This window comes from Rattus norvegicus, chromosome 18 (assembly GCF_021556685.1).
Source record: "Rattus norvegicus strain SHRSP/BbbUtx chromosome 18, alternate assembly SHRSP_T2T, whole genome shotgun sequence".
NCBI lineage: Eukaryota > Metazoa > Chordata > Mammalia > Rodentia > Muridae > Rattus > Rattus norvegicus.
The window spans coordinates 71,512,049-71,529,432 of NC_141551.1; the positions used below are offsets into that span (position 1 = coordinate 71,512,049).

The following is a 17,384-nucleotide window of genomic DNA, read 5'->3' on the forward strand; positions in this document are numbered from 1 at the left end:
TAGCAATAGCAGCCCAGGGACCTGGGGCATAGTCTTCTGCTTCCTGGCCCGTTGGATTTCAAATGACAGCTAGTTGTCAGAGTCAGGAGAACATTTGCATTAAGGAGGGCCCTGCTACCACACAAAGCTTGGGGCGGGAACACTGCCTTACTCAGTCCTTAAGCAATCCTGCACAGGTCCCCATTCCAAGGGGGGAAATTGGGGTTCAGTACAGCTAGACAACTTACCTGATTGGAGGAAAGATGTCTCTCCTTCTCATCTCCCTCCTTCCCATCTCCCTCCCTCCCTCCCTCCCCCTCCCTCCTTCCCTCCCCCTCCCTCCCTTCCACCTTCCTTTCTTATCCTTTCGTGAGACAGAGTGACCTAGAACTCATTTTGCAGTTCAAACCACCCTAAGATACGAGGCACCCTGTGTCACCTTCAGGGTGCTGGGATTCTGTATAGGAGTCACCACATTCAATTGGAGCTGGATTTCAAGTCCGGTTTTGTTCCTCTGCTAAACCCTTCCCCCACGTTTGTTTATATTGCACCACCAAAGACACCCACTTGATGCAGGGTGAGTGAGCGTGTGGTACCTGTGTGGCCATTGGAGTTCTCCTGAGGATCAGAGAATTGTGGGCTTTTCTCCCACTCCCCACCACCACCTTTTGCTGCCCTTTGGGCCCCAACTCCAGTTTAGAGAGAGTGAGGGAGAGATGGAGAAGCCCACCTACCTTTCTTCTTCCTTACGTTTCCAACTTGGGTGAGAATTGAGTTTCTGGGAATCTTCGATGCTTGAGGCAGGGCTGGAGTTTACCAAATGCAGCTGCACAGTATTGCTGGAGAGGAGAGGGAAAGAGGAAGCCTAGGCATTGGAGCCTGAGGGCCAGAAGACAAGGGAGCGAGCTGGGGCAAGCTGGCCCGATAGAGCAGAAGAGGAAATTAAAGAGCCTCCAGTGTCCATCTAACTTCCTTCCGGCCTCCTTTGCTGCATTTTTGGCATGGGCTGGCAAAGCTGGCCTGTAGCATTCCAGTCAGGTTGCTCTTTGTCTTGCCCAGAAATACCAGATAAAAGAAACCACGGAATGAAGGATAAGGAATGAAGAATGAGACCGGGTCCACCCTCAGGACATTCCATTAATATTAACCGTCTTTCCGAGTGGGCAGCCTCGCTGCTGTCTGCTGGGATCCAGCTGTTTTGACAGCCCTCGCCTCTGTTGTGCGGTGAGAGAGGGGAGGGGACAGGAAAGGTGTATTTCCCAAGAGCCCCAAGTTCACCCAGTAGCTCCCTTTCACTGGAGGATCCATGATCCCGTGTTAAGATAGAATGACCAGGGAGGCCAGTTCTTATTTGGAAAATGCCTCATTAGACTTTTGGTTAAATGAAGGCTCCATGGAAATGAGGCAAGAACTCAGGAGGCTTCTGGAACTGTCGTGGGATGGCAGAGGGCTTTGTCAATGTTCAGAAAGGAGCCCTAGAGATGCTGGAGAAGGGACTGGACTGCCTTGCTCTGGGACACACAACTGACAGAGACAGAACTGGCTAGCCTTAGCCTGTGGGCTCCCAGGGCTGTACTAGGGGCTTCTTTTTTCATCTGAAGCCTCCAGTCTCCTAAAGATTCCTTGGAAGTTGATCCTATCTCTTTAAGGAGACCCGGCCTTTCACAGGAAGATTTTAGACTGGGGTCTATTTGTACAGTCATTAAACATCCCTAATAGTATTCTAGATACTGAGGTAGGCTCTGGGGAGACAGAAGAAAGCTTTGTTCATGCTTATGTGGAGTTTATAGTCCAGTGAAAACAGACAGAAAAGTAAAACCAAACAATAGTGTAAAAAAGGGCTCCCCAGAGCTGTAGATGGTGTCCAACGGCCAGCAGGAAGGGCCTGGATAAAAGAGGTCAGGCTGGAGACATTTGATCTGGGTATCAAAGAGTAAGCAGGGGTTTGCTAAGCAGGAAGAAGAGACAAGGGCATCTCAGATATGGTTGATGTCTCAGGTAACAAGGTTATGGCTTTTACAAGGCCTGAAGATGTGGGTAAGCAGTGGTTATCGACAGGGTATGCATAGGGAAGGATCAAGAGACAGGGTTGAACAGAGAGATGGGGCCAGGCCATAAGAAGGATCATGGTGGGACTAGAGAGTTGTCTCAGCAGTTAAGAGCACTGACTGCTCTTCCAGGGGTCCTGAGCTCACATCGGAGCAACCACGTGGTGGCTCACATTACCATCTGTAATGGGTGCCCTGGTGTGTCTGAAGACAGCTACAGTGTACTCACATATGTAAATAAATCTTTAAAGAAACGATCATGGCTATGGTGAGAAGTTTGAAGTTTGTCATATCCTGAGGGTAATGGGAAGCCATTGAACAGTTTTATCAATCAGTGCTAGCTATCTAACAGATGTCCTACGTTGTGTCAACTCTAGCATCTTCATGACCTAATCCTGAAGGTTTACAGTGGAGGGAAGGTCGAGGTGGTGATGGCACATCAGCTGTTTATCCTTTCAGTTCCATTCTCATTTACACACCAGAACCAGTCACACGGCCCCAGCTTCGCTACAACGGAGGCTGGAAGATGTTGGGAAACATGCCCGCTTTTAGAGGACACTGCTTCCAAGAGAGCTGCTCACCAGGAAAGCAGTGTGGTCAGGCTTGGCGCTTCACTCCGCGTGTTGGCTAGTTCTCTAATTGCTCTTACGGAATACTTGACAAAAAACAACTTTTGAGAGGAAGAATGGATCTTGTCTCCAGTTCAGGAAATACAGTCTTTCATGGTGGGCAAGGCATGGGGGTGTGAGGTGGCGGCTTACTGTTATGGGTGAGGACAGATGACTTCTCCTGCCTTCCGTCAAGCAGAGGCCTTGGCTCTGGAGATTCCCAAAGGAAAAGAATTCACACTAGACTCAAGGGAAGTGAGCTAGTAATTGAGGTTGATTTTAGTGAGCAGAAAAGATTTTTAGCCGTTGAGAGAGCAAAATGAGAAGGTTAAGCACACCCCCTAGATGGAGGGCATGGCGAATCAGGGGGAAATGACAAAGGGCTGCCTTCAGTACCTTGACTTGCAGATTCTAGTCTGCATGTCTCCTCCCCTTGTGGGTGCTTGGGGTGTCTGGGGTGAGGGAATGAATGGGTGGAGGCTTTCTTAGAAGCCGGTCTTACCTGCAGTTCAGTCTTCTGCAATCAGATATAAGAATATACAGGAAGGTAGAATTACTTAATGGAGTCATTAAGAAGTCTTGGATGTGCTCCTCACGGGGGGGTTTCCTGGGAGCAATGGGGAGCCTGCTGAGGTGAGCTTTGCTGTTCAATACCTCCCAAATCCTGGCTCTCGCTGCTTTGACTCTACTCTTTCTTTTTACTATAATAGTTGGGTCATGTCTGCAGTGAGGAAGGGGATAAGGAGCGGGGAGGGGGAATATAGATAGATTTGGGAAAGAACTGAGAAGGCCATTCCTACAAGTCCCATCCCTTCAGCCCTACAGTGTCTGTCTCAAGCAAGGCCCCATGTCCAAAAGTTTCCACAGCCTCCCCAAACCCTGCCATTAGTCAGAGACTAGGTTCACACATGTGCCTGTGAGGAACATTTATTATGCAAACCGGGGTGCTCTGGCAGTGGGCGATATGGCACTGAAGCTCTTCAAGTCAGGGAAGGGTAGAGATCCTCTCCACTACCCAGTATGATGATCTTCAGCCCGCAGTTGAGCCACTGAGCGGCAGAGGAGAGATGTGTGGTGCCGGCAATGTTTGGGATAGCAGTTCTGAGGGAGATGGAAGGCGGACAGGGCTGTCGGATTCCGGCCACAAATGGGCTTGAGGTTAAAATGTTATGCCATCTTGGAATTCATCCCCTGACAAGGCAGAGACTCTGTATCTGTGGCGCTGTGTTCTGAGCACTCAGGAGGGCCTCGGTTGTCATTTATGGGGCCAGCACTGGTAGATAAAGTCATGGATCTGAACAAAAAGGGAAGAAGGGCAGGTGGAAATGTCCCTGGGAAAGAGTGACCTTCAGTGGCCAGCCTCCCAATGTAAGGCACTCTCTCCTGTTCTTGTAACTCACTGCCACCAACTGTATGTGTGAGGAAGGACAGCGGCTGCCACATGAGAGGCACTTCAGTGTCTCCTAGGGAGGCTTTTGCTCCTTACCTCGTGTTTGTCTGTGTTCATGTTAATTTGGGCCCTGGCTGTGTTTCTACTATGGCCTCTGTTGGGAACACCACGCTGGCAGAGGGCTTCATGCCTAGCTTCGCCATGCTGCTTGCCCTGCACAACACCAGATTCTTTAGCCAAGCTAACGGAGAATGTCACAAAGCTGGTAGGAGAAGGTACGTCTGAGGTCTGGTTTAAACTTTGCTGTAACTGGATCATATGGGAAGTCACCCTGGTCCTCAGTTTCCCTTTCTGTAAGTGAGGAGTTGGTGGGTGTGAGGTTTGAAACAAGGTCATCAAATACTGGGAGGCTTGTGACAGAGAGCCTTAGGCACCTCCTCACAAGAGCAAGCTCACATGTCAGGATTGACCGGACATAAACCCCCTTCCTACTATACCCTTATATATTAGATAGCAAGGCCTTCTGGGCCTCCTCGCATGTAGCATGGGTCACTTCCTGCCACGTGCCTGCTTTTCTCTTCCTACTGGTTTTAGATTTCTATGACAAATACAGTGCTTGCAGAAGACTCTGAAACGGCCAAAGAGAAGTGCCCGGATGTGTTCACTGCGGCTTCACAGGACTGCATGAGGCTCTTCTGAGGAAAGTCAGTACAAACCTACTTGTGATCACTGGAGTCACTTACCAGGAGATTTAAGTGTGTGTGTGTGTGTGTGTGTGTGTGTGTGTGTGTATGCATGTGCACACCAGACTCTGTATTTTTTTTTAAAAAGGTAGGCTTATTATTTTGAACAATTATAGATTTTGGGGGGGGTAGTTGTGAAAGATAATAAAGAGGGGTTCTGCGTGTGCTTGACCCAGTTTCCCTTGGTAACGGGATCTTGTAACACTCCAGTACAATATCCCAGCCAGAGTACACACTGATGCTGTAGTTACATGGCGATAACCCCCTGCAGCCCCCCCGCAAGCTGAAGATACTGTGGCTGACAGTTCATTTAGTACCTCTGACCTATGACATTCCCAGCCTGGCTACACAACCCACCTCCCAGGGACGGCTGTTTTCCTGTTGTTCCTGTCACTGTAGCTGCAGTGTGAAGTGGCCCTCCAGTACCTCAGGATGACCACAGAGCAGATACCCAGATACACACCTGAAGTTCGGTGTGTGCTGAGTGTGTAAGCTGTAAGTCAAGGACTGCCATACTAACACTGATATACTCAGTGTTGCTGTCACTGCAAGGGTTTCTCCCTGCCACCCACTGATAGACTCACCTTACTTTACCTCCACCTGGAAGCCACCAGCCCATTGTTCATGTCTATGTTTTGCCATTTTGAGAGTGTTTGACAAGTATGATTACATATACACACATAATATATGTATATAGGAGCCCTCCCTCCCTTCTTCTTCCTTCCTTCTTTCCTCCCTTCTTCCTTTCTCCCTCCCTCCCTTTTTCCTTTCTTCCTTCTTCCTTTTTCCTTCCTTCCCTTCCTCCCTCCCCTCTCTCTTTCTTTCTTGCTCCCTTCCAGCCCCCAGACAAAGTTTCTCAAGTGTGACCCTGGCTATCCTGGAACTCAGTCTGTAGACCAGGCTAGCCTTGAACTCGGAGATCTTCCAGCCTCTCATGTGCCATCACCACCGAGAGAAAGGAACTTTTTTCTACTCAGCAGACTTCCTGAGGGTTCATCCAGGTTGAAAATCTGCAGTAGTATCATCGGTGTGGACATGCCTCATATAGTTTGACCATTGAGCTATTGAAGGAGGGCAAATTCCAACTTGATCCCCGGGGACTATTCAGAAGCTCGTGGCTGAGTATGTGGGGATTGTCCTGTTAGCTTGGTGCTACTGATTTCTGGTTGGTTCCATTCCATGAAGGCTGGAAAACGTACTCTGTATGATTTCAGTTCTCAATGCACTAAGGTTGGTTCTACGGTTAGATATGGTCTTTGTATGTGTTCTTTGGGTACTGGAGAATAATGGGTCCTCTGCTATGGCTGGGCTAGGCCTTCAGTCAGGGTTAATTTGACTGTGTTGCCGGGTATGTGGCTGAGTTACTTTGTATCTTTGCCAATTGTCTAGTCGTGTGATTAACTGCTGAGAGGAGTGTTGCTATCTGCAAATGTAACTGTGGATTCGTCTGTTCCTTCTTTCATTCTCTCAGCTTTGCTTTCCACATTTTGCAGTTCTATTTTTTTTTGATGCATGCAAATTTAAGATTGCTCTGTTTTCTTGTGGATTGGCCTTTTTATTATTATATAGCATCTCTCAGTATCTATGGCGGTTTTCTTTGCTCTGAAATTTACTTTATCCCATAGTGGTGTAATTACGCCAGCATTCTCTCGAAAGCTTTTTTTTTTTTTCTTTTTAATCCTCCTACTTTCAGGAAGCCTCACAGGCTAGCTCTTACTTCAGCCTTTCCGTTCCGTGCTTCCTTTCCTCGTCCTCTGGCTGGATGAGGTCAGGCTTTTGCTTGAGGTCACTCCTGTCTGTGGTAAGAGCTGTGCACAGGGCTCTCTCTTCTTTAGCTCCAGATCTGGGGTATATAAGGCTGAAATAAGATTCCTGACTCATCCATCCTCAATGCTCCTTACTGGTTCCCCCTTTCCATTATATTTAGTCTTCTTCGCTTTGTGTCTATGCTTAAAGTTTTTGACTGCACTCAGAGAGTCCCATTTTTCCGGGAAGCACACTATTCCTTCTCTGTATTACACCAAACAGCTGTTGAAAATGGCATACGTATACTTGGGAGCATTTTAAAATGCACAAAAAGAACAGTCCATCAGGTCTCTTTTCACTTCTGCAGGGACCACGGTTAGCGGTCGTGTGGTTCTTCTATCAGAATCCCTCTCTGGCACTAGTACCACATGTTCTTCCCACACAGCCATGCTAGTTTACGTGTGTGTGTGTGTGTGTGTGTGTGTGTGTGTGTGTGTGTGTGTGTGTGTGTGCCATCTCTTGTACAGGGGTAATGGCACCAATTTAAACTTTACCCCATACATGAAAATAGTTACACTTATTCTGGCCCCATAAATACATACATTTTTAAACGTACCGACAGTTGTCAGTCTGATGCATGAAAAGACTGGATCTCACAATGCTTTTATTTATTTTCCATTGTGTTCAGAGGTAGGAGTGGAATCCAAGGCCACAGGAATGCTAGTCAAGCAGGGCTACATCTTTCTCTACCCCTCACTGTAGTCTTCATTTTCATTTCTTGTGTGAGAATGGTGTTCATCTCAGATGTTGAAAATATATACACATTTCCTGCTTGGTGACCGACAGTTTCTTCTTTATTTTGTGTTGTGATATATTAGCATTTTTATGGCCTTGCTTACACATGCATATTATTTATGTTCCAAAAGAATTATCCTTTTGCCTGCCATATTATGTAACATAACTTTTTCCTATCTTATTTACTATTTCAGTTTTCTCCAGAATTGGAGATTTTATAACAATAACTTAGATGTCGTCTTTTCTTTAAAATGGCATTTAGGTTTGGGTCAGGGTTTAATAGTTTTTCCCACTGCATGATTAATACAGATGCTATCTCAGATTTTCCCTTCCACCTCTTCTCGTATAATGGTCTTATTATTTGCTTTGGAATCTGACATGTATGCACCATGGGGTTTTTCCTGTTTTGGATGATTCCTGAGTTCTCTGAAACACTTTTAAGTGAAAAGTCCACCTTTTCCCTGTTGGTTTGAAATGGCACCTTGATTGGTAGCGAGCCTTTTCTGAATAGGTGTTACTTGCCTTTCTGGAAAATCTCGAATGGCAGCTGGTGCTCTGGGGAGGCTAGATTGACGAAGTATCCACGAAACGAGGCAAGCTTTTAGAGCGGGTAAAAAAGCATCTGATGGCTAATCTTAATTGTCAACCTGACTGGATTTAGAATAACCATGGAAGTCCATCTCTGGCTGTCTCTACGAGGACGTTTTGAGAAAGGTTTAACTGAGCAGGGAAGACCCACTCTGAATGCGTCCCATGGGTGGGTCCTAATGGCATACAGGAGAACACGAATGGAATCAGGATTCACCTCTCTCTACTCCATCCCTGGGCACAATATGACCAGCCACCTGATGTTCTGCTACTGTACCTTCCCCGCCATGCTGAAACAATACCTCCAAACTGGGAGCCAAAATAAACTCTTCATAAGTCGCTTTTTGCAAATACTCCATCTCAGTGACGAGACAAACACAAAGGGTGTGTCTTCCCCACCTTGAGCTGCTCTGCGATCTGGGCTCATGAAGAAGACTGAGCCCATTGCAGTCTTTCCCTGTGATGGGAGGATGCTGTCTGTCTGCCCCTCTAATGACCTCCCCAGTCCTGCCTGCCTTCTTCTGAAAAATCTTCTTCCCCTTTCTCCTATCCCTAGTCCCTTCTTTACCATACTACTACTCATGCCCAGCTTCTGTTCTTATGGCCTACTTTTTGAATTTTCTATTTTTTTAAAATTAAAATATAGTTACATCATTTCTCCCTTTCCCTTTCCTTCCTGCAACCCTTCCTATGTAGCTTTTCTTTTAAAGTCATGGTCTGTATTTCTTTAATAATAATTATATATATAATCACATTTATTTATTATATTAATAATATATTATTTTATTTATTATATCCTAAATATATATTTAATATACATGTACATATATGAATAAGACGTATATAGTAAATAAATAAATACATCATGCCTAGTCTGTATAATGTTACTTGTATGTATATGGTTTCTGGGCTAACCACTTGGTATTCTTTGTCTTCCTCAGTTGCCTGTAGTTTTTAGTCCAGGGGTGTGGCCCCGTGAGCTTTCCCCCTTCCGTGTTAACATGTCTGTTTGTGTTGTCCCGTTCAGATATGGTCCAGGCACCCACATTGATGAGGCTGTTAGAAATAATGAACCTCTGGAAACCTCTGAAATCGAGGATTGGTAATGGAGGGCTGTGCAGTGTGAGGATGGATAAATATGAGTGTTTATGGATCTCATTGGCACCAGTGTTTCTCAGTGTGGTCTCTGACCCGGACATGAGACTCTTTGGGGAATGCACATTCTCAAGGCTGGCCCCTGACCTTCTGACTTAGGGTAGGCCCTCCCCATAAGAAAGTGCTTCAGCAAGCTGACTCCATAGGTTCTGTGCACATGCCACCTTGAGAACTACTAGTAAATGGAAATAAGTAAATGGAAAATGTCGGAGAGATATACTCTGTGGGCTTCCATTTTTACGTATTCACTTGTATGCGTGTAAAATATCGCTGAAAAGACACAGAAAACACAGGTGACATTGGCCATCGTTGAATGGAGACTAGACCATCTAGGAGACAAGGTTGGGAAAGTGGTGTTTCGTTTTGTTGATCTGCTGTGTTTTCTTGTGCATGTGTGGTGCTGAGGACTGAACCCCAGACCTTGAGCATGCTGGGTAAAGGTTCCTTCCATGCAGTTACGCTCTTAACCCTGACTTTTCACTGTGCATCCTTTTGTGTCTTTCGTGTTTGGACCATTTGGTGTAGTACTTACTGGGGAAATAAAAACACAGACGTCCTCGTCTAACTTTATTAGTTATTTTCTGCTCACTGTGATGTTATACCTGGTAGAAACCCCTTAAGGGAAGAAGCATTTATTTGGACTCTCTGTCTCAGAGGGTTCAGTCCACAGCAGCCTGGACAGATGAGTTTGGGTAGGATGTCGTGGAGGTGAGAGTGTCTTGGGTAGGAAGCTGAGAAAGGGGGTACAGCAAGGGGCAAGGTATAGCCTCAATGTCCTTCTTAGTGAGCTGGTTCCTCAGGGGCCCCATCTCCTACACTGAACCCCTCCCCAATAAGGCCTTCATATAGGAACCTATAAAGAAATCAATCTGTTGATCATGCCAGAGCCTTTCGATTCAATTATCTCTGGGAATGCCCTCACAGACCATACCCTGGCTCACTCTTAATCCAATCAAGGTACAGTCAGACCACACCATCCAATCTCCACCTCTCTCATTAGCTTTCTTGCTTGTCTCCCAAATGGCCCCTTTAAGCCAGTCAAGTGTGTCTCTTCAGTGTCCCCTGGGTGTGGGTGGCATTTCCTTGACATTGACTTGTTTCTATGCTTCCATCCGGCCTCCTCTGTACACTTTCCTGAATAGCCAGCGCCCCTTCGCCCTGTCAGGCCAGCCCACTTGCTGCTTCTTTGGGGAAGACTTGGCCCACACCCTCTCTGTCTCAGCTTTCCTTGACCCTCAGCTCTGGGGTAACACCCCTCTCTCTCCTTGTGGGCACAGACTTGCCCTAGCAAGGTTCTGAGGGTTCTACCACTCATCCAGCCTGCGGTTGGTACCTGAGAATCTGAGCAAATAAATGTACGGTGGACACAGGGGTAGGCGCCACACTAGAGGCCATGATCAGTGGACAGGATGAGAAACTGAGTTGTTCCAGGAGAGGAGAGGAGTGAGGAGGGGAGCGAGCGAGAAGGAGGGGGTACAGGGGTACAGGGGTGCAGGAGGAGCTGGTGGTGGTTGCACTGTAATCAGCACTCCGAGGGACTGCAAGGGGTATGTGCGCTCTCAGCTGGGGGCCGTGGAATTTCATTTCATTGTGAACAGCGTGCTCTGTGGAGATATTATGGGATGGAGCGTGTGACACAGAAAGGTCTCAGGCGGGCTGGCAGGAGGGCAGGTTGTCCTACCAACGAGCTTTTCTTATTAAAACTAAGTCAGGGGTGAAGGTGTTTTTTAATATTAAAAGAATATGCCCCAATGGCCATATGTCCCTCACCTCCGTCCACCCAGGGAAAGCAGCTGACATTCCCTGCACATTTTAACTTTCTAGCCAAATAATGAAATAATCATATTGGCTCCTCTGTCACAGGATTCATTTTATCTCATTCCCAGGCTTCAGAATTCATCTCATATTTTAATCTGTTTTGAGCTCTTTTCAATTGCCTTGGAGATAGAGCCAAAGGTTCCCTGAACTTGTGTTGCCCGGAGTTGTTTGGTTTAGGTTCCTGTGGGGTATTGTCTTTAATAACATGGTCCGTCTTAGAGCAGCAGCAGGAGCGGAGGGGGTCGGAGTCAGGGCTCAGCCTGCGCTCTGTGGCTTCCTGATAGTGAATTAATGTTCAAATTCCAACTCTGGGGATTCTCATCTTCTGCCCTCCGTGTGTGGTACGCTCCCTTCTCCGCCGTATTAATTCTTAAAAGGCCACCTTCCTGCCGACGAAAACTCCAGCTGCTCTAAGAAGCATCCCTCCCGTCTTGGAGATCAAGTACATTTACAATGTCTACAGCAGCACGGACCAGCAGTCCTGCACCCCACCCCCTGCAAGGCATGGTCTCAGTGCTTCTCACGGGTGATCTGCTGGTTCTCGGGCAGCACCAGTGACAGTTATTCTGTCCATTGGGTGAGGCTGAGGTAAGAAGAAAACAAGCCATCTGCCCCAGAACAGCAGGCCACATGAGGTCGGTGCCACCCTTTCATCCAGGTGAACTGTTGGTCAAAACATTTCATTTTATGATTTAGTTTCACTCCTTGATTTCCCGTTCTATGCATTCTGGTCAGAGTTTCCGTGGAGACAGTAGAGCTGGGTGTGGTGGTGTACACCGTTAGTCCCAGCACTCTAGAAGCAGAGGCAGGGAGATCTCTAAGTTCCAGACCAACCTGACCTATATAATGAGTTCTGGGCTTGCCAGGGTTATATGGCGAGATCTTTTCACGATAAAGCAAAGTGAGACAATGAGGTGCAAAACAAAACAACAAAGCAAATGGAGAGAGTGGCCTGAGGGTGAGAGTCACTCCTGCTGCCTCAGTGTCACTGCTGTGTCATTGTGAATAGCTGTGGGTCAGTCACTGGTGTGTTTTTTTCCCCTCATGAATCTCTATGGACAGTATGAGCTGGACTAAAAGGCGGGGGGCCTTCTGCGCCTATCTTAGAGCCCAAGGTAGCAGCAGAACCCCAGCAGCCTTCCCTGACTTGGTCCGTTTGAGTGGCTGTGAGGAAACAACAAATCAGGTGGCTTGTGAACAACAGAATCGTTCTCCTCGTGGATCTGGAGGGTGAAGGTCTAAGGCCAAGGCAGATACAGCGAAGGTCTGCCTTTGGTTCACAGATGGTGCCTTTGGATGTGTCCTCAAATAGTGGAAGGCAAGAATTCCAGTTTCTTCAACCTGCACAAGGGCATGGGCCCATTCCCGAGAGCCTCGTGATCAGGGCCCAATTCTCTCCGAAGAGATGGATGCCCTTGCATTAGGGGTTAGGTTATGAAGCTGGGGTTACAAGTGTTCAGACCGCAGCAGGCTTGAAAGCACATTTGTCGTGAGATTGTGAAGGGGAAATGGGCACCTAAAATCCAGAAAGAGCGTTCAGCGGCTGGGGTGGGGAAAACTCAGGAAGGGTTTCCCAGTGAAAATGGAGATGCTCAGATGGGTAAAAACCTTGGTGACAGGGAGGGACCAGACATATTCCTGCCCTAGAAGTTCCTCAGGCTACAGGGTCTGGTCGCTAGTACAGGCAGGATGGCTGACTTTGGAGCAGGTGTCGTGCATCTTTCTTTCAGTCCCTATTAATTCATCTGCAATGGGAGAAGGGATGCAGGCCCATCTTCTGTGGTAGCCCTGCGGAGAGAAGCAAGTCCACTCAGCAGGGGTCATCACCTCAGGGCAGGTCAAACTGTGTCTGTGAGAGAGTGGGCAACTTAGCCACTGCTTTCTCCTGCTGCGCTGGCCGATGGACCAGAAGACTCTTAAAACTGTGCACCTCTTTCCTTCCGGCTTATAACAGGAGCCCTTCTGGACTCCAAAAGGTACCAATATGCTGCAGATGAACTCCCTCTCCACCGCACAGGGCACCTGAGGAGAGGAGAGCGAGGAGAGCAGTCCACCAGCATTCCCAAGGCAGCGACTGTGCCCACAGGCATCGAAGTAACAAGTTTGCTTGGCAATGCGCTGGTACGTTTCAGTTGGATACTGGAGTCCGGAGAGTCAAATCAGATTAAAGGAAAGCCTGTGAGTTGTGTGTTCAGCATCAGGCTGTGTGCCTGAGTCACACCAGTGTCCTGTGGGATCCGAGGAGTGGGAGCTTGGAGGAGCCGAAGGCAGGACAGTGGAAGACTTCTGTTCCCGTGAAACATCGCATGGAAGGTTCTGCACTGTCGGCGGCGATGTGGGGGCGCAAGGGTCAATACCATAACCCACGGGTTCTGCCTGGTCTGGGAAAACAAATGCCATCGATTCCCAGTCACCTGCGTAGGCTTCCCTACCATGTGTGTGCTAGACCTCATCCATGGCAGCACAAGTAACCAGTCCTCTTCTTGATATCCTCCTGTTTGAAGCCCCACCCCCAACCCCGCCCCATCTCCTGGCTCTGTCCAATCAGACATGTGCTTCACTCTGGGAGAAGCGTATTCCACAGTCCTCTGGCCCTCCACCTCTCATTCTCTTGCCTGTCCCTGATGGCGGATTTAGGGACTCGTGCCCTGTGGAGTCCTGTTTCCCATCTCTGTTTTCCATCTCTCTCTGTGATTTCCCCTCACAGCCACAGATTGCCCTATGTCGTCTACTCGGATTGCTGCCCTATGCAGCATGATTGATTCTACCCAGCCTCTTCTGCATCCCCTCACTCCTACGCCAGGATTGAATGATCATCAAGTCTCAGGGACTTTCTTAGTACTCCACGCCCCCACCTTGCTTCCGGCTCTCAATCTCTCGCCTGGACTGTAAAACCAGTCCCTGGCCTCTTCCTCTCTCCCTCTGTCTTCCAGAGTCAAGTTCAACCAAAGGTCCCTGGAAACCAATGGTACTACTCAGCTGCAGTTCCTAAGCTTCAACAATTATTATTATTATTATTATTATTATTATTATTATTATTATTATTATTATTATGAGATCCAAATGTTTAGGGGGATACAGGAGGAGTTGGAAGGGAAGAGGGATTGAAATGATGTAAAAATGACCTATAAGTCTCAAAAACACTTAATAATTAAAACAAGAACTGCCATTGGACCCAGACTCGGCTCCGGGTGTGGCGTGGGGCGTGGCAAGAGGGTGGAGAAAACCCTACCTCTCCAATCAGTCTCATTCTCCCCTCTGTGAGGAGGCGGGTGGGCCGTTCCTTGCTTCTCAGGTTGCTCAGTGATAGGAAAGCACCTGCTGACTGTCACGTGTAACGGTGTAACCGCCCTTACCCCTGTCAAACTGCCCCGTGTCCCGTGCGGCCTACGGTACAGGATTATAACCTCACCTGTTATCGTGATGGCCTCTGTTGTTCTCTTTGAAAACTGTCCTTTGATTTTCTGGTCTTCATGGCATCTTGGCTCTAAGTCTTCCCTGGATGCTTTTCTCCCCTGATGTGGAAGTGACAAAGAAGAGGATGTCTGGCTTGTTGTGGATGGGGAAGGGAAGGGACAAGCAAAGGTGAGCCCTCAGATTTCAGTTCTGGGTGTCTGGGGTGTGTGCCTGCGGCTGGACGTCCTTGGAGAGGTCATCAGCCCCCAGGCTGTCAGGCTTTGGCAGGACCTCCCTACCTGTACCTGTCGTTATGGAGTGGAGCACTGGGCTGGTTCTCCCGAGTCCTGAGTGGGAGTTTCTCTTCCAGGAAGGCACATCTCTCCTCCAGAGCTCACAGGACAGTCAGCAGGGTTCTAGATGGTGTCCCTGCACTGGGTTGGTGCCAGGCAGTGTCCCTGTGTGTCTGCAGCTGTGGAGGGAAAGATGGATCTGATGTGTTCCTTACCGAGGAGACAAAGTCCACGCCTTTCAAGGACTCAGTGCATTCGTGTGGCTGAGCCCACTATTACCACTGTCTAATTTCAAGTGTTTTTATGACTTCAGAAACAAGCCCCACATGTAACCGCGTAGAGCCATAGAACCATTCAGTTTCCGAGCTCCTGGACACGTTTACTGTTACAGTAGCACAGCATAGCCTGCCCCGATGGGCCTGGGCACCGGCTGTAAACCCGGAGGATGCATGGTGCATCTCAGACTCCCTTATTCTGTGACATCAGCTTAGGGTAGATCAGAGGAAAGACGGTGCGAACAGGAGGCACGCATGGTGACTTGATAGTTTCTCTACAAGTGTAGTAGACACACACACACATGGTGACCCAAAATGAACTTGTATTGCCTCAGGCCCAAGATACCCAGAGTATGTTACTAGCCAAGCTGGCTGGTTCTGGGAGGCAGGAAGGGCTGGTCAGGATGGGCGAGGCCAGGTCTGAATGCCTCTGTGGTCCTTGTGGAGCCTGATGGTCCCGTCTGTGCCTTTGGGGAAGGCCACCTGTCCCCACACTATCTGAGCACTTGGAGAGGGCCCCCTGCCTTCTGAGCCCCCACAGTCTGAGTGAGCACAGTCTTTTCTCCTTGGTGTTCTTCTTGGCCTCGTTTTTACTGTCACCTTCTTTAATTCCATGTAAAGGCTTCTGAGAGACAGGAGGAAAACTGAGAACACTTATTCCATTTCCAGCCCCCTTCCTCCCAGGGGCCTCTGAGCAAAACCAAAAGGGTGACTCTTGCATTTGTAACACCTTCTGCTCCACCCCAACTCTCCTCCCACGGTGTGGGGGAGGTCTTCCCTGTGGGGGCTGCTTCCATCAGAACATGTTCTCTCTGCCCTTTGGAACCACCTGGCAGTGGGTTTCTGGTTACTGATAGATTTCCTCTCAGCACATGTGCTGAAGAGGATAAACCTGCCTGGGTATTTGTTCACCCTAACGCCATGTTCTCACATGTCCTGCATGGCGCGTGAAGAGGTGGAGTAAGGTTCTTGACCAAGACTTGTCCCTGTCTCCCATCTCTTCCAGGGCTGGCTGTTTGAACTTAGATGTCTATGGTGGGGTCCCGTGTGTTAAGAACTGTCAAAAGACGTAGGCCGTAGGTGTGGCGGGAGTCAAGTCACCCAGCAGCCTCAGTTTCCCCATCCGTGGGATAAAGTGGGAGGGCATCGGTTGGTTCTCCTCCGATTGTTCAGTGTTAGGATTAGCCATGGAGGCCCGTTCAGCGTTTGGATTCCCAGTTCGTTCCTGATGGTCTGGAGGCTGACCCATTCATCCACCCATATCTGCCTCAGGGGATAGGATAGGGGGTGTTATGTGGGCAGGCTGTGATAAAGCATGGGGGGTGCCTAGTGGGGGCCCTCCCTGGTGCTAAATTCCTGAACATACTCTGTTTTGTGTTGGAAATCGTTTGCCATGGCTGGCGGCAGCCAGGAGAATCACTGGGCTGGGAGACAGGGACATTGTTAAGCTGTAATTGGTTGCTGAATAATTTAACCACCCAGTTAGCAGGACCAGGGAGAGGCTGCTCTTGGAGGAGGCTACAGCTGCCTGGCTACTCTGTTTGCCTGCAGCCCTGACGTGAGCTTTCTGTGCTGCTCCTGATGACCCCCTAAAACCAAGGTGCAATAGGGGGTGTCCCAGGTGGGCAGCCAAAATTGGTTGAATGAAAACTGGTCATTCAGAAGCAATAACAAGGACACCCTGAGGTATCCGGAGCTGGGTGCTTTTCAAACTTCATGTGTATCTAAGTTGCCTGGTGACCTGCTAAAACACCTGTTGGGCCCCACCACCAGGGTGCCCCATTCAAGAGGGATGAGATGCTGTGGCACAGAGAGACAAGTTCTCCAGTACTGCTTGCTGTTGCTGGTCCCCTTTAAGGGCCTTGCTACCCTCTCGTCCCCCTCAGCTTAGTCATTCCCAGGGTACTTATAGTCTAGCAAAAGACATATCCTCACCTACCCCAATCAACCTCAATTAAGAAAACATGTGGTTCACGTGTCTGGGATGTGAGGGAGGCAGGGAGGCTAAACACCACAAAAGTCAGGCATATGGAGTGAGCGTCTGATGGAGGCTTCCAGAAGCACCTTCCTTGGAAAGTGGGCAGCATGCAAACATGCAAGGCTGTGCAATTCATTTAGACTAGCACTGCATAGCACCTCCTAGAATTGCATGGTGTAGCATTGCTGTTGATGGAGGAGGGAGGGAGATCCCTGGCCTGCATCAGGATAAGAACCCAGGTCGGTTAGCCCAAAGCGGGCCTTAGTTCATGACCCATCTGACCAAGCCAGCTCAGTCAACAGGGTCCAAGGGAGGGAGTGAAGATTAAAAGGACAAAGGCAATTAGACAAACATGACTCCAGCCAGTGCTGAGTGGCTGAAGCAGCTTTATGTCTCTCCAGCCTGCTTTTATACCCTTCTGGGTACATCCAATACACACGGTCAGTTCTTAGATCAAGACAGAGTGATCAAGTGAAGTAGGAAACAAGGAGATCACACAAGAAAGTAATCAAGCAAAGTAGTAAGGAAAAGGATCACACAGGGTAATAATTAAGGAGGAAGCAACGAGATTG

At 48.5% G+C, this 17,384-nt stretch overlaps 1 protein-coding gene and 1 long non-coding RNA gene across 5 annotated transcripts in view; one reads left to right on the forward strand and one right to left on the reverse strand.

The window, feature by feature from the left end:
* LOC102556385 (uncharacterized) overlaps positions 1 to 14,206 on the reverse strand; it is a 36,890-nt gene extending 22,684 nt beyond the window's left edge. Inside the window, exons 1-2 of one of the 4 annotated variants that reach the window (XR_015642650.1) lie at positions 14,103 to 14,200; positions 714 to 818 (exon numbers count right to left, since the gene is read on the reverse strand). This is a non-coding gene — a long non-coding RNA (uncharacterized LOC102556385). Of the gene's footprint in view, positions 1 to 713; positions 963 to 1,127; positions 1,218 to 14,102 lie in introns of those variants that run through there. The other 3 variants (XR_015642649.1, XR_015642651.1, XR_015642648.1) reach the window with 3 other exon arrangements.
* Positions 1 to 17,384, forward strand: part of Zbtb7c (zinc finger and BTB domain containing 7C) — a 323,617-nt gene that overhangs the window by 42,394 nt on the left and 263,839 nt on the right.